The sequence below is a fragment of the Salmo trutta genome, chromosome 34 (genome assembly GCF_901001165.1).
Source record: "Salmo trutta chromosome 34, fSalTru1.1, whole genome shotgun sequence".
In the NCBI taxonomy this organism is placed as follows: domain Eukaryota; kingdom Metazoa; phylum Chordata; class Actinopteri; order Salmoniformes; family Salmonidae; genus Salmo; species Salmo trutta.
In genome coordinates, this window is record NC_042990.1 from 17,552,674 (window position 1) to 17,580,206 (window position 27,533).

At 45.9% G+C, this 27,533-nt stretch overlaps 1 protein-coding gene across 2 annotated transcripts in view; it reads right to left on the reverse strand.

Moving 5' to 3' along the window:
- The window catches only part of LOC115173724 (CMP-N-acetylneuraminate-beta-galactosamide-alpha-2,3-sialyltransferase 1), a 50,390-nt gene extending 35,117 nt beyond the window's left edge, over nt 1-15,273 (reverse strand). Inside the window, exon 1 of one of the 2 annotated variants that reach the window (XM_029732070.1) lies at nt 14,972-15,273. The gene's annotated coding sequence lies outside the window, so the exon portion shown is untranslated. The remainder of the gene's footprint in view (nt 1-14,971) is intronic. The other variant, XM_029732069.1, reaches the window with a different exon arrangement.
- Nucleotides 15,274-27,533: the final 12,260 nt, after the last annotated feature.

Genomic DNA, 27,533 nt, shown 5'->3' on the forward strand with positions numbered 1-27,533 from the left:
CTGTACACAGCCCATCTGTAAATAGCAAACCCAACTACCCCATCCCCATACTGTTATTTTTTTCTTCTCTTTTGCACACCAGTATCTCTAGTTGCACATCATCATCTGCATATCTATCACTCCAGTGTTAATGCTAAATTGTAATTATTTCACCCCTATGGCCTATTTATTGCCTTACCTCCCTTACCTTACTACATTTGCACACACTATACATAGATTCGCTATTGTGTTATTGACTGTACATTTGTTTATGTGTAACTCTGTGTTGTTGTTTTTGTTGCACTGCTTTGCTTTGCTTTATCTTGGCCAGGTCACAGTTGTAAATGAGAACTTGTTCTCAACTGGCCTACCTGGCTAAATAAAGGTGAAATTAAAAATTAAAATGCAACATCCATTTAAGGCCAGCTATGTAAACTCTGACATAGGTTTATCTTGCAATGTTGACAAGTGGTAATATTGTATTTTCTAATCCCTCTTAAGGGGAAAGTAAAAAGTAACAAAGTAATCTGATTATGCTACTACTGAGTTTGGGTAATCCAAAAGATATGCTACTGGTTACAATTTAGGACAGGTAACTAGTAACTGCCCAAAGCATCACTGGGTGCACACTGCCTGCCCTCCAGGACACCTACAGCACTCGATGTCACAGGAAGGCCATTAAGATAAAGAAGGACATAAACCACCCGAGCCGCAGCCTGTTCACCCCGCTACCATCCAGAAGGCAAGGTCAGTACAGGTGCATCAAAGCTGGGACCGAGAGACTGAAAAACAGCAGCTTCTATCTCAAGGCCATCAGACTGTTAAATAGCCATCACTAACCGGCTACCACCAAGTTACTCAACCCTGCACCTTAGAGGCTGCTGCCCTATATACATAGACATGGAATCACTTTTCACTTTAATAATGGAACACTAGTCAATTTAATAATGTTTACATACTGGTTTACTCATTTCATATGTATATACTGTATTCTATTCTACTGTATTTTTGTCAATGCCACTCTGACATTGCTCATCCTAATATTTATATAATTCTTAATTCAATTTCTTTATTTTTAGATGTGTGTATTGTTGTGAATTGTTACATACTACTGCACTGTTGGAGCTAGGAACACATGCATCTGCTACACCCGCAATAACGTCTGCTAAATATGTGTATGTGACCAATCAAATTTGATATGATTTGATTATAACAGATTACATTTACACTCACTCACTCACTCACTCACTCACTCACTCACTCACTCACTCACTCACTCACTCACTCATTCACTCACTCACTCACTCACTCACAGATAATACAGCTATGACAGATAATCAAATTATTCACCCAGGTTCAGGTGCAGCTTGAACAGCACACAGCAGGAGGTGTTTAGAGCAAGTTCATATAGAACAAGTAATCGATGTGAAAGAGCAGAATTACAGAGTTTAGGAATGACATTTACTCAGGCAGCTACTGGCCGCCTAGCTGGTTTTTCCAGTGACAATTTTAAAAACATGAATGTGATGACTCTGACTCTAATGCCGTAGAGTGGGCAAAGCTGTCAAAGGCAAAGGGTGGCTACTTCGAAGAATCTCAAATATAAAATATTTTGATTTGTCTAACATTTTTTTAGTCACTACATGTGTTATTTCATAGTTTTGAAGTCTTCACTATTATTCTACATTGTAGAAAATAGTAAATAAAGAAAAGCCTTTGAATGACGAGGTGTGTCCAAACTTTTGACGGGTAATGTACATGTCAGTACATACACACAACAAGTAGGTCACATGGGGGAGAGGGGTTCGTTAAGCTGTGTGGTGTTGCTTTATTTCTTTTTTTCAACCAAGTTTGCGGTTCACAATGGATAGGCTACCATACAAAAAGGAACGAAGAAGTGCAGCAAGTTAAGACGTATCATACATTAACTGCTTAATAACAGGCATTTAGGTAACAACAGAAATGTCTAACTTAATTGTCCCCAGAGGGTTGCAAAACCAAAGGTATGTAGTGTCATGTTTATGGGAGTTTAGCATGCTAGTATTCCATTACGTTAGTATAAAGTCATGTCGTTTGTCCACGGATAAACTAAAAATATGAGTCTTAATCAGGATGTGAAACCATGATACTGTACATAATGAGTAACTGATAGTATCTATGCTTGTCCCAAATAGCCCTCTATTCTGTCACGACTTCCGCCGAAGTCGGTCCCTCTCCTTGTTCGGGTGGCGTTCAGCGGTCGGCGTCACTGGTCTTCTAGCCATTGCCGATTAACCTTTCCTTTTCCATTTGTTTTGTCTTGTTTTCCCACACACCTGGTCATCATTCCCTCATTACAGGTCGTGTATTTAGTGCAAATCATTGCCTTAGTAAAGTGCTTTGTCCACTCATTTCTGCTCTTCTCCGCCTGACTTCGATGCACCAGCTACACTCACCTCTTGACAGAATTACACACCCACAAGATGGAGTCAGCAGGAGTAGGTACCCCTGGTATAGGGGTCGAGGAGTGCGTCCGGGAGCACACAGCGATTATTCACCGCCTCAGCACCGCCATGGACCGTGTCGTCCAGACGATGGACCACTGGGAGAGACAGAGAGTCCCTTCAGCGCCCTCCCCACCACCACCGGGGTCTCCACTACTTACCCCCTCCACACCCGGTTCCAGTGGGATTCGTCTTGCACTTCCCAGGGAATACGACGGGACGGCTGCATGCTGCCAGGGTTTCCTGTTACAGCTGGACCTTAACTTGGCAACCGTCCACCAGGCTCCTTCGGGCGGTGAGAAGATGTCCGCCCTCGTCTCATGCCTCTCGGGGAAAGCCCTCGAGTGGGCCAACACCGTGTGGGGAGAAGGAGATACGGCGTTGGACCATTTTGAGGATTTCACCCGCCGCTTCCGGGCAGTCTTCAACCACCCCCCCGAGGGTAGAGCGACGGGTGAATATCTCTTTCATCTGAGACAGGGGACGAGGAGCGCCCAGGAGTTCGCTATGGACTTTCGGTCCCTGGCCGCCGGCGCGGGATGGAACGACAGGGCCCTGATCGACCACTATCGCTGCAGTTTGCGCGAGGACATCCGTCGGGAGTTGGCCTGCAGGGACACCACCCTCACCTTCGGCCAGCTGGTTGACCTGTCCATTCAGCTGGATAACCTGCTGGCCACCCGTGGACATCCAGACAGGGGTCTGTTGGTTCCATCCCCCAGCACCACCACTCCGATGCCCATGGAGCTTGGAGGTGCTGCGCTCAGGGAGACCGGAGGAGGTACCATCTTGTGCACCATCTGTGGCCGTAGAGGTCACACTGCCGGTCGGTGTCGGGTTGGTTCCTCTGGGGGTCGAGGCAGCAGGCAGGGCACTCTGGCGTCACCCCAGGTGAGAAGGCACCATTCTCACCCAGAGCCTTCTGTTGCACACATGTTTTTGTTTGTTACTTTTCCTGAGTTTTCCCCGCATTCCCAGCATAAGGCGCTCATCGATTCAGGCGCAGCTGGGAATTTTATAGACAGATCATTCGCCCATAGTTTAGGGATCCCCATCGTTCCAGTGGCTATGCCCTTCCCAGTTCACGCCTTAGACAGTCAACCATTAGGGTCAGGGTTGATTAGGGAGGCCATCGCTCCTCTGGGCATGGTGACGCAGGGGGGCCACATGGAGAGAATCAGTCTCTTCCTCATTGACTCTCCTGCGTTTCCCGTGGTGCTAGGCCTACCCTGGTTAGCTTGTCATGACCCCACTGTTTCATGGCAACGGAAGGCTCTCAAGGGGTGGTCGCGAGAGTGCTCGGGGAGGAGTTTAGGGGTTTCCGTTGGTGCTACTACGGTGGAAAGTCCAGACCAGGTCTCCACCGTGCGCATTCCCCCCTGAATATGCCGATTTGGCTCTCGCCTTCTCCAAAAAGAAGGCGACTCAATTACCACCCCATCGACGGGGGGATCGTGCAATAAATCTCCTGGTAGACGCCACACTTCCCAGAAGTCACATGTATCCCGTCACTGGCGGAGACGGTGGCTATGGAAACATATGTCTCCGAACCTGCGTCAGGGGTACATTCGGTCCTCCACTTCACCTGCCTCCTCGAGTTTCTGTTTTGTGAAGAAGAAGGAGGGAGGTCTGCGCCCGTGTATTGACTATCAAGGCCTAAATCAGATCACTGTGAGGTACAGTTACCCGCTACCTCTTATCGCCACTGCGATTGAGTCAATGCACGGGGCGCTTCTTCACCAAACTAGATCTCAGGAGGGCTTACAACCTGGTGCGTATCCGGGAGGGAGACGAGTGGAAGACAGCGTTCAGTACAACCTCAGGGCATTATGAGTACCTCGTCTTGCCGTACGGGTTGATGAATGCTCCATCAGTCTTCCAAGCCTTTGTAGACGAGATTTTCAGGGACCTGCACGGGCAGGGTGTAGTGGTGTATATTGATGACATTCTGATATACTCCGCTACACGTGCCCAGCACGTGTCCCTGGTATGCAGGGTGCTGGGTCGACTGTTGGAGCATGACCTGTACGTCAAGGCTGAGAAATGCCTGTTCTTCCAACAGTCCGTCTCCTTCTTAGGGTACCGCATTTCCACCTCAGGGGTGGAGATGGAGAGTGACCGCATTTTAGCTGTGCGTAATTGGCCGACTCCCACCACGGTAAAGGAGGTGCAGCGTTTTCTAGGGTTTGCCAATTACTACCGGAGGTTTATCCGGGGTTTTGGTCAGGTAGCGGCTCCCATTACCTCACTGCTGAAGGGGGGACCGGTACGTTTGCAGTGGTCGGCTGAGGCGGACAGGGCCTTTGGTCACCTGAGGGCTTTGTTTACCTCGGCTCCCGTGCTGGCCCATCCGGATCCCTCTTTGGCATTCATAGTGGAGGTGGATGCGTCCGAGGCTGGGATAGGAGCCGTGCTCTCTCAGCACTCGGGTACGCCACCGAAGCTCCGCCCCTGTGCCTTCTTCTCGAGGAAGCTCAGCCCGGCGGAGCGAAACTATGATGTGGGGGACCGGGAGCTGTTGGCTGTCGTAAAGGCTTTGAAGGCGTGGAGACATTGGCTTGAGGGGGCTAAACACCCTTTTCTCATCTGGACTGACCACCGCAATCTGGAGTACATTTGGGCAGCGAAGAGACTGAACCCTCGCCAGGCAAGGTGGGCCATGTTTTCCACCCGTTTTGTTTTCACCCTTTCTTACATACCAGGTTCCCAGAACGTGAAGGCAGACGCACTGTCCCGGCTGTATGACACAGAGGAGCGGCCCATGGATCCCACCCCCATACTCCCGGCCTCCTGCCTGGTGGCGCCGGTAGTATGGGAGCTGGACACGGACATTGAGCAGGCGCTACGTGCAAAGCCCACTCCCTCCAGTGTCCCGCTGGGCGTCTGTATGTTCCGTCTGTTGTCCGTGACCGGCTGATCTATTGGGCCCACACGTCACCCTCCTCTGGTCATCCAGGCATCGGTCGTTCCTGGTCGTTGTGGACCGGTTTTCTAAGTCCTGCCATCTCCTCCCTCTTCCCGGTCTCCCTACGGCCCTACAGATTGCGGAGGCCTTATTTACACACGTCTTCCGGCATTACAGGGTGACTGAGGATATCGCGTTTGATTGGGGTCCCCAGTTCACTTCGAGGGTCTGGAGGGCGTTCATGGAACATCTGGGGGTCTAGATCAGCCTTACCTCGGGTTTTCACCTCGAGAGTAACGGGCAGGTGGAGAGAGTGAACCAGGATGTGGGTAGGTTTCTGAGGCCTTATTGCCAGGACTGGCCGGGGGAGTGGGTGGCGTTCGTGCCCTGGGCAGAGATGGCCCAGAACTCGCTGGGGTACCAACCGGTTCTGGCGCCTTGGCATCAGAGTCAGATCGAGGCCCCTGCGGTGGACGACTGGTTCAGGCGCACGGAGGAGACATGAGACGCCGCTCAGACCGTCACCGCAGTGAGGCCCGGTGCCCCGGGTCTGGCTCTTGATCCGAAACCTGCCCCTCCACCTGCCCTGCCGGAAGCTGGGGCCGTGGTTTGTGGGGCCATTTAAAGTCCTGACGAGATTGAACGAGGTTAGTTACAGGTTACAGCTTCCCCGCGATTACCCCTCGTTCCATGTGTCTCTCCTCAGGCAGGTGGTGGCTGGCCCGCTCCAGGAGTTTGAGGTGCGGGAGGTTCCTCCGCCCCCTCCGGACATCGAGGGAGCCCCGGCGTATTCCGTTTGCTACTTACTGGACTCAAGGCGTCGGGCGAGGGGCCTTCAGTACCTTGTGGAGTGGGAGGGGTACGGTCCGGAGGAGAGATGCTGGGTTCCGGTGGAGAACGTGTTGGACCCTTCAATGCTCCGGGAGTTCCACCGTCTCCTTTCGGATTGCCCTGCACCTCGCCCTCCGGGTCGCCCCCGAGGCCGGTGTCGGCGCGCGGTCAAGGGGCGGTACTGTCACGACTTCCGCCGAAGTCGGTCCCTCTCCTTGTTCGGGCGGCGTTCGTCGGTCGACGTCACCGGTCTTCTAGCCATCGCGATCCACCTTTCATTTTCCATTTCTTTTGTCTTCTTTTCCCACACACCTGGTCATCATTCCCTCATTACAGGTCGTGTATTTAACCCTCTGTTCCCCACATGTCTGTGTGTGTAATTGTTTATTGTTGAGGTTGGCACGCTTCCGGCTGGTTTGCGCTGGGTTTATTTTATTACCCGTGCTTTGTGGCAGCCTGTACTTTGTACTTGTGTTTTTGTACTTTGTGCTGCCTCACTGGTTCGTTGGGCCTTTGTTTTGTGACGCAGTTGCGTTCCGCGCAAACGATTTCCTTAGTAAAGTGCTTTGTCCACTCATCTCTGCTCTCCTGCGCCTGACTTCGATGCACCAGCTACACTCACCTCTTGACATATTCTCCAATGTCCCCTGGTCAAAAGTAGTTTATATAGGAAATTCCACCATATGTGGCAGCCTTTCTTCAATTATGTACAGACGCAACAATTCCCCTCTACTCTGCAGTAAACTGCCTGTATTCGTTGATTTACCTTTGTAATTCTTTTGTTTTAGCCTGACTTACTACAGTGGTCCTCTGTAGCAGGCGTGACTGTAGAAGACGCTTTTATCCAAAGCGACTTAAACGGCTTATATTATTATTATCCATTTTGAAGACCAACTGTGTTTTGTTTTGTTGGTGGGTTGTTGAGTGTACAGTATGTTATGCTGTTGCTGACATTGTTATTTATACTTTGTTTCACATAGGTCTATACATTCCTACCTCCCCAAAAAAAACATGTTCCCATATTATATGGGACGTATAATATAACATGCACCAACTCAGTGGTCTTGTGATTAGAGGAGTGAACCCTCTGCTCTCCTAGGTTGCTTCCTTTATTCACTTTATATCCTATATAGTGCACTGCTTTTGTTAGGGCTATAATCAAAGTAGTGCACTATATAGAGAATAGAGTGCCATTTCGGACAAAAACCTCCTAATGGGTAAGAATGTTTGTTCTCTGTATGTGGTCTGAGATGGAGAAAACACATGGTAGTACAGCCCAGGGGCCAAACCATGGGGCCCAACACAGCTGTAGCCCAGCTTAACATGGGAAATCTACAACAACACTAAGGCCCTTGGCAACAGCAATGGACCAATCCGTTCAGGAGTTTGCCTTTATTTCACCCATAGGGATTCCAGCATCAGCTTCCTTGGTCTGACTGCTGAAATCCTTTATCCCCAATAGTCAGAGCTTTATAAATGGGGATCTACCAAACACGTTTAATCAATTATAATCTAGTTCTAGTGTAAAACTAAAACTAGGTGTCAGTTAAACTAGCCTACTTGAATGTCTCTACTTTGTCAAACCTAAAACTTCAGTTAGCCATGTATGATTTATACAGTAAGAGGAAAGAACTAAGGCCAGAGGCAAGAGAGATGAGAAATCATTAGGGTTCTGTCCCAAATGGTACCCTATTCCTTGTATAGTGTACACTCCTTGACCAGGACCTAGGGGCCTATACGTTGGGATGCTGCTGATCCAAGCCGCTGGATTCAGACCCAGACACAAAGCTCCCTATTGAGTTTTTTGGGGTGAAAATACAAAAAGTCCTTTGTCATAGAGAACAAAGACAACAATGCCGCAATATCATTATAGCAAATCCTTCAACATTCGCTCTGTTTTCTTCCACACAAAACCAAACAATGGCAGATCTTCCAAACACAAACAGACGGGTTATGCTTGAAGCCTGCTGTACACAACACACCCAATATTCAGATCAGATGGATGTCATGCTTGTAGCCTAGAGACTCGTAATATAGAAGTTCTTATGATCGGTGTCACCACCCCATTTAGAAAACATGTAACAGCCATGTGAGTTGAACTAGTCTCACAAAACAAAATGTACTTTATGAGTGCTGACAGACTTTTTGTTTATTTTATTTTTTAATTGAACCTTTAACTAAGTCAGTTAAGAACAAATTCTTATTTACAATGACGGCCTACCGGGGAACAGTGGGTTAACTTCCTTGTTCAGGGGCAGAACGACTGATTTTTACCTTGTCAGCTCGGGGATTCAATCCAGCAACCTTTCGGTTACTGCCCCAGACTAAGGGTTTGATGATGTGTGTAACCAATAGGATTACACTGATCTCTCAAACAGCAATGGTTGTTCCATCAGCTTCACACCACTCCTGGTTTAGACAGATACACAAGCAGCAGTATGGTTTGTACACAAACAGCAGTATGGTTTGTACACAGGCAGCATGGTTTAGAGACGCAGTGTGAAACAACCATGTTTTGTATCACCTTTCTGAGGCAGTTGGCAGATATGGCATTTCATGTTTAATAATTTGTCCTTATATAAAAAACAGCATCTGCTTGGAAACTTAAGGTCTGGGGAAGCACCTGGGGCTGGGGTGTTAAAGGGGAACATCTGGCTGAACCATGGGTTTTAAAGGGGAGGACAGGTGGTGCTCAGCTTTGACTGTCAATTAAAATTGTGACCATATGAAGAGCTGGGAGCTGAGAGGGATAACTCCTAATTAACAATACACCTCCGAGGCATGACAATTAGCCTCTTTCTAACAAACAGAAAGCAGGACAGAGAGGTGGAAGATGACACATTGGGGAGCACCAGGACATACAATGCCTTTGAAAAGTACTCAGACCCCTTGACTTTTTCCACATTTTGTTACGTTACAGCATTATTCTAAAATATATTAAATAAATACAAATCCTCAGCAATCTACGCACAATACCCCATAATGACAAAACAAAAACAGGTTTTAATTTTTTTTAAATAATTTATTAAAAATAAAAAACAGAAACACCTTATTTACATAAGTATTCAGACCCTTTCCTATGAGACTTGAAATTGAGCTCAGGTGCATCCTGTTTCCATTGATTACCCTTGAGATGTTTCTACAACTTGATTTGAGTCCACCTGTGGTAAATTCAATTGATTGGACATGATTTGGATAAGGTCCCACAGTTGACAGTGCATGTCAGAGCAAAAACCAAGGCATGAAGTTGAAGGAATTGTCCATAGAGCTCTGAGACCGGATTATGTCAAGGCACAGATCTGGGGAAGGGTACCAAAACATTTCTGCAGCATTGAAGGTCCCCAAGAACACAGTGGCCTCCATCATTCTTAAATGGAAGAAGTTTGGAACCACCAAGACTCTTCCTAGAGCTGGCCGCCCGGCCAAACTGAGTAATCGGGGAAGAAGGGGCTTGGTCAGAAATGTTTTGGTACCCTTTCCCACATCTCTACGAACAATTCCTTCAACTTCATGGCTTGGTTTTTGATCTGACATGCACTGTCAACTTTGGGAACTTACATAGACAGGAGTGTGCCTTTCCAAATCATGTCCAATCAATCGAATTTACCACAGGTGGACTCATAACAAAGAGTCTAAATACTTACGAAAGCTATTTCTGTTTTTTATTTTTAATAAATAAATTAATAAAATTGCTAAACCTGTTTTCGCTTTGTCATTATATGGTATTGCGTGTAGATTACTGAGGAACAAAAAATATATATTTTAGAAAATGGCAAAAACATAACAAAATGTAGAAACAATCAAGGGGTCTGAATACTTTCCGAAGGCACTGTCGTCCTGGATGGCTAGGAGCTCGTCCCCAGTGATGTGCTGGGCCGTTGACACCCCCCTCTGTAGGGCCTTCCGGTCGCAGGTGGTGCAGTTTCCATACCAGATGGTGATACAACTAGTCAGGATGCTCTCAATGGTGCAGCTGTAAAAGTTCCTGAGGATCTGAGTGGCCATGCCAAATCATTTCAGACTCCTGAGAGAGAAAAAGCATTGCCTTGCATTCTTCACGACCGTTCTGGTGTGAGAGGACCATGTTAAGTCCTCAGTGATGTGGACACCGAGGAACATAGCTATTGACCCCCCCACCCCCCCACACACACACTGCCAGTTCTCTTACCTCCTCACTGTATGCTGTCTCATCGCCGTTGGTGATCAGGGCATAGAGGTCTTATGTTTATAAATGTATGTTCACACATGACAAAGTAAATGGAATGATTCATGCTGACAGGAAAGGCATAATTTATTTAAGATTAGTGAAGGCCTACAGTATTTCTATGCACATCCTTTTAAATGATGGGTTTATTGACCTTACATTGTACTGTACAGTATGTCATGTGTGACAATTCTATGTACAGTATTAGAAGCAAACAAAGGGCAATGTAACTATTGCCCTCAGGTGAAGGCGATCAGAAAGTGTTCAGTATCAATCTGTCCTACACCCATTTTTTTTTTAAACGAGTGTGAAATAAAGATTCCCACAAACTGAGGAATGCTGCTATAGTTGATTGTGCAATGTTTCCATTCAAAGATCTTTGTCAGGCAGAATGTGTGCTATTAAATGGAGTCAGTCTATAATAGGAAGTATAAATGTATTTCATTTTATCTAATAGACAGGGTCTGGGTATGTGTAACCTTTTCAACATGACTTTATGTAAGAATAAAAAGTCCAGGAAGAAGCTTTATGTAAGCTTTGGCCTATTCACAAGACCTACCCCACACGGTGAAATAATGACATGAGAATGGCTACGCCTGACAGTGGGTGCTTCCCAAATGGCAACCTAGTGCACCCTAGTGCCCATAGCGTTCTGGTCAAAAGTAAGGTATTATAAAGGGAATAGGGTGCCATTTGGGATGCAGACACAGCCTGATACAGGTCAAGGACAGAACATCTGTCCACCTAAACGAGAGGAAAAAAAACATCAGTCTCATCTCATTTCTCGCAGCAATCTATGAAACAGGGCATCAAAAGGATAAAACATCTGGTGGTATCTACAGCTCTACATAATGCATCCATACATCCTGAAACAGAGCAGCTGTAGAAAGCCTTTTAAACACGTTCTCTCCTTAAACAGCTGCCTGTCTGCTAGTGTGATCAAATAGGCACCGCATTAGTTTATTTGGAGACAGAAGTTGTGTAGTATTAACTCTTAATTTAGAGACGTGGTTCACTTTGATTGCATTGGTAAAACACTTCCAAGGAACAGTGGTTAGTGCCAAGGAAAACAGACATTTGGTCATTCTCTCAACACAACAGCAGTTTCTAACCGCTTATTAAAATATTCAAAAAGGAGACAATACAATTAACTGCATGTGTCATGCCATGACGTCTGGGAAAATAGGACAATGATACGTTAATATGTCTTTTTTTATGACGTCAGCCAGCAGTAAAAAGCTGTGTACTGGTATGTAAAGTGTGCCACGCAGGACGCTGTGCTTTAAATGTGTGTTTGACAAAGAGCCAAGACTGTAAATGAAAACAGAGGGTGAACCAAAAGCCCAGAGAGAATTCCTCTTGAGAGAAACTGTGGAGGGAAAATAGTGTCTGTGAGCGCTTTGAGTGGTTAGAATGGAGACAACTACGGTTATGCTGTCTGGAGGGAGACTCTGATGCGTTCCAAATGGCACCATATTCCCTACAGATATAGGATCTTAATTTGAGCCAGTTTGCTATAGCAGGAAAATAATCCTGCAGCAACAGGAAATGTGATTATATGGATTATAATTATTGGACGTCTTTGTAGCGGTTGATACATTTTTCATAAAGGAAAATCAAGTCTGATTCTGGAAGTGCTTGAAAAAGCAAAACAAGCCCCCAAAAGATGGAGTGACAATCAAGAGGGAACCACATGTCTTGAGCAAAGGGAGGAGGTAGTAAACGCTGGGAGATGAGCAGGTCCTCCGCCAGAAGCACATTTCCCTTTCACCGGCACCTTGCCGTCCCCGACGTCTGGCTACGACTGCTCTGTAGCCGTTGACTCTCTCTGGTCTTGCAGAACAAGATGAAGTTTGTTTTTTGAAAATGAGGACGGTGATAGCCCGCTCATAACTTCGGAGGAAACCTCCTTAGCGATGCAATCGCCACTGTCAGCTTGGCATGCATTGAACTACTCCTCATTGTGTCAGGAGGCTGTAGGAATAACAAATCAAAATACACTAGCTAGCTAGCTTAGTAGCAAAGCTAGCTAGCTATCATGAGAAAGCTGATTTGCCATGAATTCACGGTCAGGAAACAAATAGATGTAATCCATACACATTTGGCTATTCAAAACAAAAAATTAAGTTAAAAGATTCAAAGAACAAATACTTAAACACATTTACAAAATGTACAGGAGCTCTCTGCCTAGGCGACCTTATGAAATATATATTCCTATATAGGGAATATGGTGCCATTTGGGACGCAGCAGCCTCTGGTTACTAGAGAAATATACCACCTCACAAGCTGTCTGTAACCACATCCAGGAACCACAGCTATGAGGTCTGACTGTTTACAGGATGGGTTTCTCTCTTTTTCCGTCTCCTTTGCAGCAGGGTTGGTTCCCAGACCAAACCGTGCAGTTACAGTACAATATAATGATGTGCTGAAACGCTCTGAAAGGCTCTGTGGTTAAAGCATGGCGTCTCCACAGTTTAGGATGCTGAGCTGCATGGACCACATGAGTTGGCTCTTATGACTACAGTGCTGACTAGATGACAATGTGACTTATGACTACAGTACTTTTATCAGCATAACTACTGTACTGAGTCTGGCTTAGCCTACAGTAGTCTCGGAACATAGTGGTTTTATCAAAGGAATAAATTATAGTATCTTGGAAAAAGTTTTTAGTTCAGTACCTAAATGTGTAATTATAGCTTTGTGTCTAACTGTATGGCAACTACTGTAAATCTAACTCTTTATGCTCATCAGACAGCTTGTCTTTTTCTCTGGTTACATTTGACATTTAATTAATTTAGCAGACGCTCTTATCCAGTGCATACATTTTTCATACTGGTCCCCTATGGGAAACAAATTCACAACCCTGGCGTTCGGTGCTCTACCAACTGAGCGGCACGAGTGATCGACAGTTGGTGAGGGGTGTTGTACCAAGTCTCTCCAACATCGGTGAAATTCAGAATAGTTTTTACCACCAGTTACATAGGGCCTACTGTAATTACAGTGTACGGCCTAGCTGTACTATTCCTTAATATGAAATGACACCTGGCCTCCACTTCCATCTCTCTGAGCACACACTGGTCCCCCAAGGTCACTCCGCAGCCAATCACATCACAGACGGAGAGCAATGTCCAGGGGCCAATCTTCCTGCCATCCAGGACCTCTATTCCAGGCGGTATCAGAGGAAGGCCCAAAAAATTGTAAAAGACTGCAGCCACTCAAGTCATAGACTGTTCTCTACCGGTACCCCCGGTGTATAGCCTTGTTATTGTTACTTTTAATTGTATTTTTTACGTTAGTTTATTTAGTAAATATTTTCTTATCTCTATTTCTTGAACTGCATTATTGGTTAAGAGCTTGTAAGTAAGCATTTCACAGTAAGGTCTACATCTGTTGTATTCGGCGCATGTGACAAATAAAATGTGATTTGATATACAATATATTGGCAATGACATTGTACTTGCTTATTACTTCTAATTGGTGATTGAATGAAAAGGTAACCCTTCTAACTGACACACTATCATTAGTATACATAAAGGACCTCAGTCATTACTCCAAAGAGAATGGGAAACACAATTAATAATTCAGATGCAATTTCAAATTAATTTCTAGAACACATAGCCACCCTGGGTTTTAATCCCAGTAAGGCATAGAGGTCTATAATAGCAGCATTTAGAGTGAATCCGAAATATTCCCTATATAGTGCACTACTTTTGACCAGAGAATCGGCCATGGTAGTAGTGCACTATATAGGGTATAGGGTGCCATTTCGGATGACAACATAATGTCTGATGTTCTGTACTATTGTGTGGACTGAATGCAGAGAGCAGCATTATACCCTACTACATTAGAGATAATACAGTCAACAGATGTTGGTCTGTTCTCACTGTCATTACCGTGCCATTGAGCAGTTAAGAGTAAATTGTCAGAGATATTACAGAGATATTAAGCCACGCAGCATTACAGCTGGCCTCTATACCAGTAAAGATGTATGTCTGAAAGCCTACATTTTAAACATGTTTTGCCTGTAGCCCAAGAACACGAAGTTCTTGAAAAGATAGCACTGAGGCAGTAGAAATGTCCATACAGTTTGCACTTCTGATACTAACTAGATAATTCTACTTCTGGTGACTCCTCAACATAACTCAATTTGGGGTGGGAGCACTACTCACAGAAATGTATAGGCTACATTGCCTTTAGGAAATAAATACATTGTTGCAACAATTTCACCTAATCAGTACTCCTCAAGTTATGGCTGTACGGTTAGGCTAAACGCCTATCTAGCCTGTGTACAGTTTAAAAGGTGACAGCATTTGATCGTATTTTTCAATAGACTTTCTATCAGATGAAAAAAAAAGTTTCAATAATGAAGTTTGAACATTGGTTTGAAATACTGTAGCTTACAACGAATAGGAGAGTTGCCCAATACCCTTGCAGTACACTGAGTAGCCTAAGCTATAGATAAAAACATGATTTGTCCCGTGATAATGTGACTAATCATTTCAAATCAAAGAACCACAAAATGCATATTTGATCATGCAAAAGGCTTCAATGGCTGGATAGGCTACTTACTTTCATTTCCAAGACAGCTCTGGTCGGAATGGTAGGGAGACCCGTTATCCAGAGCATCCACACAGCGATAAGGTTATCCAAGCAGGGAGCTGCTGAGGGAAACCATCCCGATATTCATCGAATACAGTAGCCTAGTTTAAAAGACCGAGCAGTGGACGTCAAAATGTTCACACCCTTAACCTACTAAAAGGTCTATCTGCGAGTGGATGGCTGGAAGCGTCAAGTCCGTTATTATTCAGTGATACCTCCCCGACGCATGGAGAATCTAGTGGACCGCTATTCGCCCACTGGTGGCGATCAAGCGGTCTTGCGGCCATGTGGATTGGTGAGGCACAACAGTGCAACGCAACGCCCCTTTTAATCCTGACTAGGTATAGCGGTTTGGACAGAGGTGTAATAATGGGGTTGTCCGCATAGGATGTGTTGGAAACATTGAAATAAGCAAATGAAAGGAGTAGGCCTAGGCAACTTTTTAATTTCCTGTAATGATATGATAACTATGTCTTTGAAAAACAACTCAAATCATAGAAAAGGTTTCTCTAATTCTAGTTATGCCCCCGGGCAAAATCGGTTTAAATCATGTTTCCACGTCATTTCAACAACAACAATCACTGCGATGACGTTAAATCAACGTGGAAAACTGATTGGATTTGCAAAAAGTGAAAGTAAGGGCATTCGTCTCTTTTTCAAGCAACTTTTTCCCCCCAATGACATGGTGATTTTTTGTTGTTGATTTCATATCATTTGAGAACTAATCCAAAAGTAAATCAAAACTAGAGGTTGAAACGACCTCTGTGCCCCGTGGAATGTGACGAACGGGTGGACTGGCAGCCATATGGTGTACCCTACTGTAACGAGTGCGCTGAGAGTCAGGAAGCAAGCTCAGGAAGTGAGTGTTTTAATAAATAAAATGAACACGAACCACAAACAACGCACCGACATGAAAACAGAGTCAATAACACCTGAGGAAAGAACCAAGGGGAGTGACAGATATAGGGAAGATAATCAAGGAGGGGATGGAGGCAGGGGCGAAAATCTGATATCAACTTTGGAGGGGACAATTACATTACATTTTCTCAAGAGCAATTCCCGAGGGGGACACCAAAAGTAGTGCTGTAACACATAGCCTTAATTGTAATATGGTAAATGTATATTGAGGAACCAAAGAAATAAGGTGTTTGCCGTACTACTCAACTAATCACAACAGCAATACCATTGCCTTTAACAAATCTTAGTTCAGTCACCAGTTTAAGTTGAGAGTGGGGGTGTCCATGGCATTTTCCAATTATGATCCTATTTTACAAGTAAAAAAAATTGAGAACCTTTCATAATGTTGCCAAACAAAGACTCAACAAACTTACCTGAGACTCCCTGTCTCTGCCAGTCTGTCCCTGCATATCTGTCCCCAACACTGCTGTCTGTGTGCCATCTGTTGCCTGCTCTGCCTAATGACATCATTGTGAAACATTTCCATTAGAATTTCATTTCTTTCTTATGAACATTTTATCAACTAGTCTTTGAGATATTAGGCTACTAGGGTTCTTACTTTGCGTTTTGGTGTACTGAAAAATACTCTGATGTCCGTCTTTTAATTTTCTGCCATTTTTCTACCTGGCTGGCTGGCTACACACACACACAGTGTGTAGGTTATTTACAGTAGGAGATGGGCTTCTATCATCTTATCTTTTATCATTCTATTTGGGCTTCGATCTAAAAGGTAGCTAGCAAATGTGAAACGGATTAAAATGACAAGAGTTGACAGCTGAATGAGTTCACCATTTACACAACATATGCTGCAACCTTTTATAATTTTAATAGTTTGTTTCATATTGGCTGGCTTCCAACAATAGCTGAATTTGCAAAGCTAGCGAGCACCAATTCCATTTCAGTGGTGTTTGCTATAATCTTTGCTACCCGGGTTAAATAAAGGTGAAATAAAATAAATAAATAAAAGTTCCCTTGTGACAATTTAGCTTTTGCAACGAGACCATTAAATATATTTAAGACAATGGTAGAAGAGAGTGTAGTTCTGTTCAGTTTGGACTTCAGTTTATCGCTAACCTTATCGCAGGGACTTTGAAGCACTAACTTACATCATTTGCATGCTGATCTTGGAATAAATTGACGATAGCAAAGATTCCATCTTTGACGAGGCCACATAAATGGAATAGGTACTAGCTAGCTTAATAGTTAATATTTGCACGATAGCTCTGCATATTCAGCTAGTGTGTGTGCGCGATTGACTGGATTAACCTCACGTCAGTTACGTTCATTGAGTACCTTTCAAACAGTAGATACGACCCCTCTGTTACCTTGCCAACTAAGGAACTGGCAGTGGATCAAAACATTGTGAGGCAAAGGGTGGGGGGGTCGCAATCTTTTGAAACTTAAAAACGCGCTATTAAGTGTCTATAATCAGCACAATTGCTTTCATTGCGTATTATTAATATTATTTAAATTACATAGTTATGTTTCAGTGATATATTGGGGGGGACAAATCATATTTTTCCAAGGATGGGGGGGGTCGTGTCACCCCCTGTCCCCCCCGGGATTTCCGCCCCTGGATGGAGGCCAGGTGAGTGTCATGAGTCGCAGGTGCATGAGAGGATGGTGACAGGTGTGAGGGATAATCAGCAATTCAATTAAAACATTTAAACAAAGTGGATAGCAGAAAACATGTCTACCATTTACCTTCACTTCTTAGACAGACCAGAACCTTATATATGCAGTTTTAGAAACTGTTCTTTGTTTTATTATTTTGATAGCACACAGGGCTGCGGGCCAGAAGGTTGTGGGTTTGCAGACCACCGTGGACAAGAGTAGGTGTGGAATGTTCTCCTTTATAGTAAAAGCATTGAATTAATCTATCATTGTATTTGCAGGTCCAAGAAAAGCATACGTTTTACAAACAATTCAATCAATTCTACACCAATTTACATAATTAGCAGAATCTTTATATAATGCATATATGATGAGTTTGAATCTCATCACAGACAATTTGAGCTAATTAGCAACTTTTCAACTACTTACTACTTTTTAGCTACTTTGCAACTACTTAGCATGTGAGCTAACCCTTCCCCTAACCCTTCCCCTAACCCTAACCCTTCCCCTAACCCTAACCCTTCCCCTAACCCTTCCCCTAACCCTTCCCCTTCCCCTAACCCTAACCCTTCCCCTAACCCTAACCCTTCCCCTTCCCCTAACCCTTCCCCTTCCCCTAACCCTTCCCCTAACCCTAACCCTTCCCCTAACCCTAACCCTAACCCTTCCCCTAACCCTTCCCCTAACCCTAGCCCTTCCCCTAACCCTAACCCTTCCCCTAACCCTAACCCTTCCCCTAACCCTAACCCTAACCCTAACCCTTCCCCTAACCCTAACCCTTCCCCTAACCCTTCCCCTAACCCTAACCCTTCCCCTAACCCTAACCCTTCCCCTAACCCTTCCCCTAACCCTAACCCTTCCCCTAACCCTAACCCTTCCCCTAACCCTTCCCCTAACCCTTCCCCTAACCCTAACCCTTCCCCTAACCCTTCCCCTAACCCTAACCCTAACCCTTCCCTAACCCTAACCCTTCCCCTAACCCTAACCCTTCCCCTAACCCTTCCCCTAACCCTAACCCTAACCCTTCCCCTAACCCTAACCCTTCCCCTAACCCTAACCCTTCCCCTAACCCTTCCCCTAACCCTTCCCCTAACCCTAACCCTTCCCCTAACCCTAACCCTTCCCCTAACCCTAACCCTTCCCCTAACCCTTCCCCTAACCCTAACCCTTCCCCTAACCCTAACCCTTCCCCTAACCCTAACCCTTCCCCTAACCTTCCCCTAACCCTAACCCTAACCCTTCCCCTAACCCTTCCCCTAACCCTAACCCTTCCCCTAACCCTAACCCTTCCCCTAACCCTTCCCCTAACCCTAACCCTTCCCCTAACCCTAACCCTTCCCTAACCCTTCCCCTAACCCTAACCCTTCCCCTAACCCTAACCCTTCCCCTAACCCTTCCCCTAACCCTAACCCTTCCCCTAACCCTAACCCTTCCCCTAACCCTTCCCCTAACCCTAACCCTTCCCCTAACCCTTCCCCTAACCCTAACCCTTCCCCTAACCCTAACCCTTCCCCTAACCCTAACCCTTTTAGCCAACACTTGCCCTAAACTTAACCCGTTAACCTAACTCCTAAACATAACCTCTAACCCCTAGCCTAGCTAACGTTATCTAGGTTAGCCACCTAGCTAGAATTTGTAACATATCATGTTTTGCAAATTCATAACATGTTGTACGTTTTGCAATTCCTAACACATTTTGCGAATTCGTAACACGTACGTTTTTCCAATTCGTAACATATAATACAAATTGTAATTCGTGACATATCATATGAAATGGGTGATGGACATCCACAAACTAATACATACCATACGAAACATAACATATCATACGAAATGGAGTGTCTCGGATTTACGTAAAGAATAATACAAAATGCTCTGAAAACAGGTTGCTGATCATGGTACTTTCAAAGTTACGACTACCTTTCCACCCCAGACAGAATAGCCCTACTGACACAGAAAAATGTAAGCATTTACTGTTGGCTATTCTTCTTTCATGGCTTGGTCACAGGTGTTTCCCTAAAAGCTGTCTGGGTTTAAACATCTTATATTATACAGAAAGTGAATAGCTTAATCAATTGATAGTGACAGAATGAGATTACTTCCCAAGCAAAGTAAATGTTTTGTCTCCTCAGCTATAGAAGGTTGTAGCTCAGCCTCTGAATGTCAAATAAATTAAACAATGATATTCCATATACAGAGTCACGTCATTCCTGGGTATTTTACAGGTTGTTTCTAGCAGGAAGCATCGCGGACCAAAGCGCTGTTATAGATAACTTTATATAATAGGATCCGCTTCATTTTCTTCAAAATCTTAAACTAACGAAGGGTAGGCCTGTGATTTTTTCCATTTTCTTTAATAAAAGGTAGACCTATGGTATACCCTGTCAAACCCCTTCAATTCGAGTTTTGGTTTGAACTTAACAGTGCTTCACTGACATGGAGGTAGGCAATTTAAAGAGTGCATGGTGGGTGAAGGAATTGATCGACAAAGCTATACAGTAGCTGCCTATAGCCTAATTTTGTCTGTCAAACACTGTAAGACTTTTCTGTAATTTCAACAGTAAAACACTGTAGGATGCACTGTATAATACCATACTGTCACACCCTGACCTGAGAGAGACGGTTTACTTCTCTATTTTGTTAGGTCAGGGTGTGGGGTGGGCATTCTATGTTTTTGTATTTCTTTGTTTTGGGCCGAGTATGGTTCCTAATCAGAGGCAGCTGTTATCTCTGATTAGGAATCATACTCAGGCAGCCTGTTCCCCACCTGTGTTTGTGGGTTATTGTTATTTCTGTGTGTGTACGGCACAGTGCGTTACATTTCTTGCTGCGTACCTGTTTATTGTTTTGGTTTCGGTTTCCTTCAATAAAGATGTGGAATGACTGGCACGCTGCGCCTTGGCTCCTTTATAACAGGGAATTTGAAGACAGCACTCGTGACAGAATAACCCACCACAAGAAGGCCAAGCAGCTTGCGCTGACTGGGAAGACGAGCTGGACCGGGGAGAATCAACGACAGAAGCCCGAGAGGCAGCGGCAAACATTTTTGGGGGGGGCACACGGGGAGATTGGCGAGGTCGGGTATGAGACCTGAGCCAACGCCCGTGCTTACCGTGGGGAGCGAGTGACCGAGCAAGCACCGTATTATGCGGTGATGCGCACTGTGTCGCCGGTGCGCATTCACAGCCCGGTGCACTCGGTGCAAGCTCCTCACAGTTGCCCTGCTAGAGTTGGCCGTCAGCCAGGAAGAAGTGCGCTGGCTCAGCGTGTCTGGTCTCCAGTGCACCTCTACGGCCCAGGTTATCCTTCGCCTGCTCAACGCACAGTACCCCCCGTTCACCAGCGCAGCACAGTTCGTCCTGTGCCAGCGTCCCGCCCTTGCTGGGCTTCAGTGACCATCCAGCCAGGACGGGGTGTGCCAGCCCTGAGCTCCAGACCTCCGGTGCGCCTCCATGGCCCAGTGAGCCCTGTGCCTGCTCTGCGCATCCAGTCTCCTGTGCGTCTCCCTAGTCTGGTGAGACCGGTTCCAGCTCCCCGTAGGAAGCCTCCAGTGATGATCAATGGTCCGAAGCCTTCAGTGATAATCCATGGCACGAAGCCTCCAGTGATGATCCATGGCCCGGAGCCTGTAGGGATGATCCATGGCACGAAGCCTCCAGTGATGATCCATGGCCCGGAGCCTGTAGGGATGATCCATGGCACGACGCCTCCAGTGAGGATCCATGGCAAAGAGCCTGCAGCGAAGGTCCCCAGTCCGGAACCTACAGAGACGCTCTCCAGTCCGGAGCCTCCAGCGACGCTCTCCAGTCTGGAGCCTCCAGCGACGCTCCTCAGCCCGGAGTCTTCAGCGACGGTCTGCAGCCCGGAGTCTTCAGCGGCGGTCTGCAGCCCGGAGTCTTCAGCGGCGGTCGGTCTGGTTCCTCCGGCGACACAGAAGCGGGGGGATCAGCGGGCGGAGTGGGGGCTACGCCGCAAACCAGAGCCGCCGCCAAGAATAGATGCCCACCTGGAACCTCCCCTATAGGTTCAGGTTTGCGGCCGGGAGTCCGCACCTTTGGGGGGGGGGGGGGTACTGTCACGCCCTGACCTGAGAGAGACGGTTTATTTCTCTATTTTGTTAGGTCAGGGTGTGGGGTGGGCATTCTATGTTTTTGTATTTCTTTGTTTTTGTATTTCTCCGTCTCCGCACCACGTGCTCTCACCACTGGTGTCCCCCAGGGCTCGGTTCTAGGCCCTCTCCTATTCTCGTTATACACCAAGTCACTTGGCTCTGTCATATCCTCACATGGTCTCTCCTATCATTGCTACGCAGACGACACACAATTAATCTTCTCCTTTCCCCCTTCTGATAACCAGGTGGTGAATCGCATCTCTGCATGTCTGGCAGACATATCAGTGTGGATGACGGATCACCACCTCAAGCTGAACCTCGGCAAGACGGAGCTGCTCTTCCTCCCGGGGAAGGACTGCCCGTTCCATGATCTCGCCATCATGGTTGACAACTCCATTGTGTCCTCCTCCCAGAGTGCTAAGAGCCTTGGCGTGACCCTGGACAACACCCTGTCGTTCTCCGCTAACATCAAGGCGGTGACCCGATCCTGTAGGTTCATGCTCTACAACATTTGCAGAGTACGACCCTGCCTCACACAGGAAGCGGCGCAGGTCCTAATCCAGGCACTTGTCATCTCCCGTCTGGATTACTGCAACTCGCTGTTGGCGGGGCTCCCTGCCTGTGCCATCAAACCCCTACAACTCATCCAGAACGCCGCAGCCCGTCTGGTGTTCAACCTTCCCAAGTTCTCTCACGTCACCCCACTCCTCCGCACACTCCACTGGCTTCCAGTTGAAGCTCGCATCTGCTACAAGACCATGGTGCTTGCCTACGGAGCTGTGAGGGGAACGGCACCTCCGTACCTTCAGGCTCTGATCAAATCAAATCAAATCAAATTTATTTATATAGCCCTTCGTACATCAGCTGAAATCTCAAAGTGCTGTACAGAAACCCAGCCTAAAACCCCAAACAGCAAGCAATGCATGTGAAAGAAGCACGGTGGCTAGGAAAAACTCCCTAGGAAAAACTCCCTAGAAAGGCAAAAACCTAGGAAGAAACCAGGCTATGAGGGGTGGCCAGTCCTCTTCTGGCTGTGCCGGGTGGATATTAGAACATGGTCAAGATGTTAAAATGTTCATAAATGACCAGCATGGTCAAATAATAATAATCATAGTAGTTGTCGAGGGTGGAACAAGCACGTCTGGTGAACAGGTCAAGGTTCCATAGCCGCAGGCAGAACAATTGAAACTGGAGCAGCAGCATGGCCAGGTGGACTGGGGACAGCAAGGAGTCATCATGCCAGGTAGTCCTGAGGCATGGTCCTAGGGCTCAGGTCCTCCGAGAGAAAGAAAGAGAGAAAGAGAGAATTAGAGTGAGCATATAAATTCACACAGGACACCGGATAAGACAAGAGAAATACTCCAGATGTAACAGACTGACCCTAGCCCCCCGACACATAAACTACTGCAGCATAAATACTGGAGGCTGAGACAGGAGGGATTAGAAGACACTGTGGCCCCATCCGCTGATACCCCCGGACAGGGCCAAACAGGCAGGATATAACCCCACCCACTTTGCCAAAGCACAGCCCCCACACCACTAGAGGGATGTCTACAACCACCAACTTACCGTCCTAAGACAAGGCCGAGTATAGCCCACAAAGATCACCGCCATGGCACAACCCAAGGGGGGGTCCCTACACCCAAAGAAGGGCACTGCGTTCATCCACCTCCGGCCTGCTCGCCTCCCTACCTCTGCGGAAGCTCAGTTCCCACTCAGCCCAGTCAACACTGTTCGCTGCTCTGGCACCCCAATGGTGGAACAAGCTCCCTCACGATGCCAGGACAGCGGAGTCAATCACCACCTTCCGGAGACACCTGAAACCCCACCTCTTTAAGGAATACCTGGGATAGGATTAAGTAATCCTTCTACCCCCCCCCCCCAAAAGATATAGATGTACTATTGTAAAGTGGTTGTTCCACTGGATATCATAAGGTGAATGCACCAATTTGTAAGTCGCTCTGGATAAGAGCGTCTGCTAAATGATGTAAATGTAAAAATGTTTTGGGCCGAGTATGGTTCCTAATCAGAGGCAGCTGTCTGTCGTTGTCTCTGATTAGGAAGCATACTTAGGCAGCCTGTTCCCCACCTGTGTTTGTGGGTTATTGTTATTTCTGTGTGTGTACGGCACAGTGCGTTACGTTTCTTGCTGCGTACCTGTTTATTGTTTTGGTTTCGGTTTCCTTCAATAAAGATGTGGAATTACTTGCACGCTGCGCCTTGGCTCCTTTATGGCAGGGATTTTGAAGACAGCACTCGTGACACATACATGTGTTTTACAGCATTCATGCTGTAGATTGCACTGCATTATGGGTAAAAAGCTGAAAAATACTGTTATTAATTGTAATTCAGAAGCCTCCTGTAAAAGTGACTAACATACTGTATTTATTTACAGTAATAGTTTATGCCTACTGTAGATTCAAATGATTTGTTTCAGGCACCAAACTTATGCTGTCAGGTGAGACACATGAAGCTCAGTCCATTTTAGTAAATATCTTCTTGAAGCGGCTGTGAAGTGGAAGAATAGTTTTAGCAGCTGCTGGGTAGGTACCTTGCTTTGTTTATAAGCATATTTATTGCTAGCCAACGTTAAATTGCTGCATGTTTCCTTAGCTAACCTAGCTAGATAGTTGGCTAACGTTTGTTAGCTCAAGTTGACAAAAGCCATTTCATTCTGCTCTAAATTGCTCGTAGATATCTAGCTGTGCGACATAGAAAACATCACTGAGAGAATATTGTGATTATATTCTGTATCTCAGCCTCTGAGTGCAATAGAGAATACTCTGAGTGCAGACTCGTGACCGTTATGTTTCCACCATTACTACAGAGAAAATAGCTTGTTTCTAGCAGTTCAAAGGATTACCCATATTTTTTCGGATTGATGGGCCGCATTTTACACACAAACGGCGCTGTGGGCCGTACTCGCGAGCCGCTAAAGCTGATGCGAATGAACAGTGCACCATATTGTATTGAGGGGAATTTTCCCCTCCCATCATTATACAGTATTTCAAGTAGGATAGCAGCCTACACATTAAATAACTAATGTTGGTAGCCATCTAGATGTCACCGTGATATAGTCTACTCAATGGGAGAGCATAAATGGCTAAAACACCAGGACACAGTGTCCTCAGCTGTCACAACCCTGTGTGATTCGATTCACTTGGCTCTCTCATCTGCGCTACATAAATCATTGTTTTGTAGGCCAGGATTGTCCATATTGCCTCTCCCGCTAACCATTTAAATGTTAAAAACATTGTTCCACAATGTTACAGTATTTGCTAAACATGTTCACTTTACCAGTAGTTCGCAATCACTTGATGGCACAGCTAGAAAGGAAAATGTTGTGAGTCTGGTAAAAATGATCTGTGATATTGTGTAGGGCAGGCTATAGTCTTTTTTGTATTTGTTCAATGCCTCAATTGATTTCATAAACTATATTGTATCAGAGGGTGATACACGCAGCCAAACGCACCATTGGGTGCACACTGCCTGCCCTCCAGGTCACCTACAAGACCAGGTGTCACAGGAAGGCCAAGAAGAACATCAGGTACCTCAGCCGTCCGAGCCATGGCCTGTTCTACCTGTTCCCATTACTCAGACGCAGGTGGCATTATGGCGAAAACTGTAAGACTGGACAATAATTTCTACCCCCAGACCAATACAACAGGTACCGTGAAATACTTACTTACGAGCCCTAAACCAACAATGCAGAGTTTTAAAAAAGTAAGAAAGAAGATGTTTTTAAATAAACAAAAGGAAAAATAGTAACACAATAAAATAACAATAACGAGGCTGTATACAAGGGGTACCGAGTCAATGTGTGGGGGTACGGGTTCGTCAAGGTACATGAGGTAATATGTAACTGTCACACCCTGATCTGTTGCACCTGTCTTTGTGATTGTCTCCACCCCCCTCCAGGTGTCGCCCATCTTCTCCATTATCCCCTGTGTATTTATACCTGTGTTCTCTGTTTGTCTGTTGCCAGTTCGTTTTGTTTCGTCAAGCCTACCAGTGGTTTCCCCTCTGCGCCTGTCTCTCGATTGTTCCTGTTTCCTAATTTTCCCACTGTTGACCATTCTGCCTGCCCTGATCTGGAGCCTGCCTGTCGTCCTGTACCTTTGCCCCACCTTTCTGGATAACTGACTTTTGCTTGCCCTGAGCCTGCCAGCCATCCAGTACATTTGCCCCACCTATATGGATTACCGACCTCTGCCTGACCTTGACCTGTTTTTTGCCTGCCCCTGTTCGATTAATAAACTGTTGTTAATTCGACATTGTCTGCTTCTGGGTCTTACCTGAAACGTGATAGGTATGTAGAGTAACAGCCGCGTGTGTGTGTCTGTGTGTGTGTTGGGAGTGTCAGTGTAGTATGTCATGAGTGTGTGGTCCAATGAGTGTACATCGAGCCTTTAGAAGCTGTTAAGGATCTGTTTGGTTCCAGACTTGGCGCTCCGGTACCGCTTTCCGTGCGGTAGCAGAAAGAACAGTCTATGACTTGGGTGGCTGCAGTCTTTGACAATTTTTAGAGCCTTCCTTTGACACTGCCTGGTATAGAGGTCCTGGATGGCAGGAAGCTCGGCCCCAGTGACGTAATGGGTTGTATGCACTAGCCTCTGTAGAGCGAGGTCAGATGCCGAGCAGTTGCCATACTAAGCAGTGATGAACCCAGTCAGGATGCTCTCGATGGTGCAGCTGTAAAACTTTTTGAGGATCAGAGGTCCCATGCCAAATTTCAGCCTCCTGAGGGGGAATAGGCATTGCCGTGCCCTCTTCACTACTGTGTTGGTGTGTTTGGACCATGATAGGTCCTTAGTGATGTGGACACCAAGGAACTTGAAGCCCTCCTTTTCCTGTAGTGCACGATCAGATCCTTTCACCTTTTTCAGCACCACAATGTAAGTTACTCGAATCTGGCTTATGAGGTCAATAACTCTGATAAATACATAATGGGCAAGAAGCATTTTGTTTTGAATAAAATCAATTACAGTAGTAGCAAACTATCAAAGTTGACCTCTGCTCCTCCTCATCTTCACACTCCTTCTCAAACTGAACAGAACATAGGCTATAGGCTTGTCCACGAGCAAGATGGTGCATTTTTTGGAATAGGCCTAATCCAAAATTATTTTTGTAAGAAGCCTTTGACTGACCTGCCACCTTAGGCCTACAGAGCACAGCCATTGGTTAGTTAGCACACACAAAAAATGTGATCAGCAAGAGCAGAACAGGCCGGGGCTCAGGGTTGGAATATCCACTGTGGTGTGTAATGCAGCCTCGTTTATTTACACCATCCCAGCACCTATCTTTCAAATGCAACTTTGCTCTGTGCTTCTCCAAACATGCACTCCGTAGCCTATATGCTATGGATCATTTGATTGAGACCACACTAAATAGCCTATAGGCACACTTGTTATTGCGCACCCAGCGGAGAATCAGAGATGAGGGGCGGCATCACATCGATATAAAGCCTAATAAGCAACTAATTCTAAAACACTAAGAAATATAGTGTCACATCTGTCGGAAGGAATGGACCAAGGCGCAGCGTGTAAAGTGCTCATCTTCTTTTATTAACGTGAACACTTAACCAAAATAAACAATACGACAAACCAGTTCCGCAAGGTGCACAGACTATACGGAAAACAACCACCCACAACCCACAGGAAAAAACAGGCTGCCTAAGTATGGCTTCCAATCAGAGACAACGAAAGACACCTGCCTCTGATTGGAAACCATACTCGGCCACACATAGAAAATGAACATAGAAAATGAAAACTAGAACAAATCCCCATGAAACAAACCAACCCCAAAACACACCAAAAACAACATCCCTTGCCACGCCCTGACCATACTACA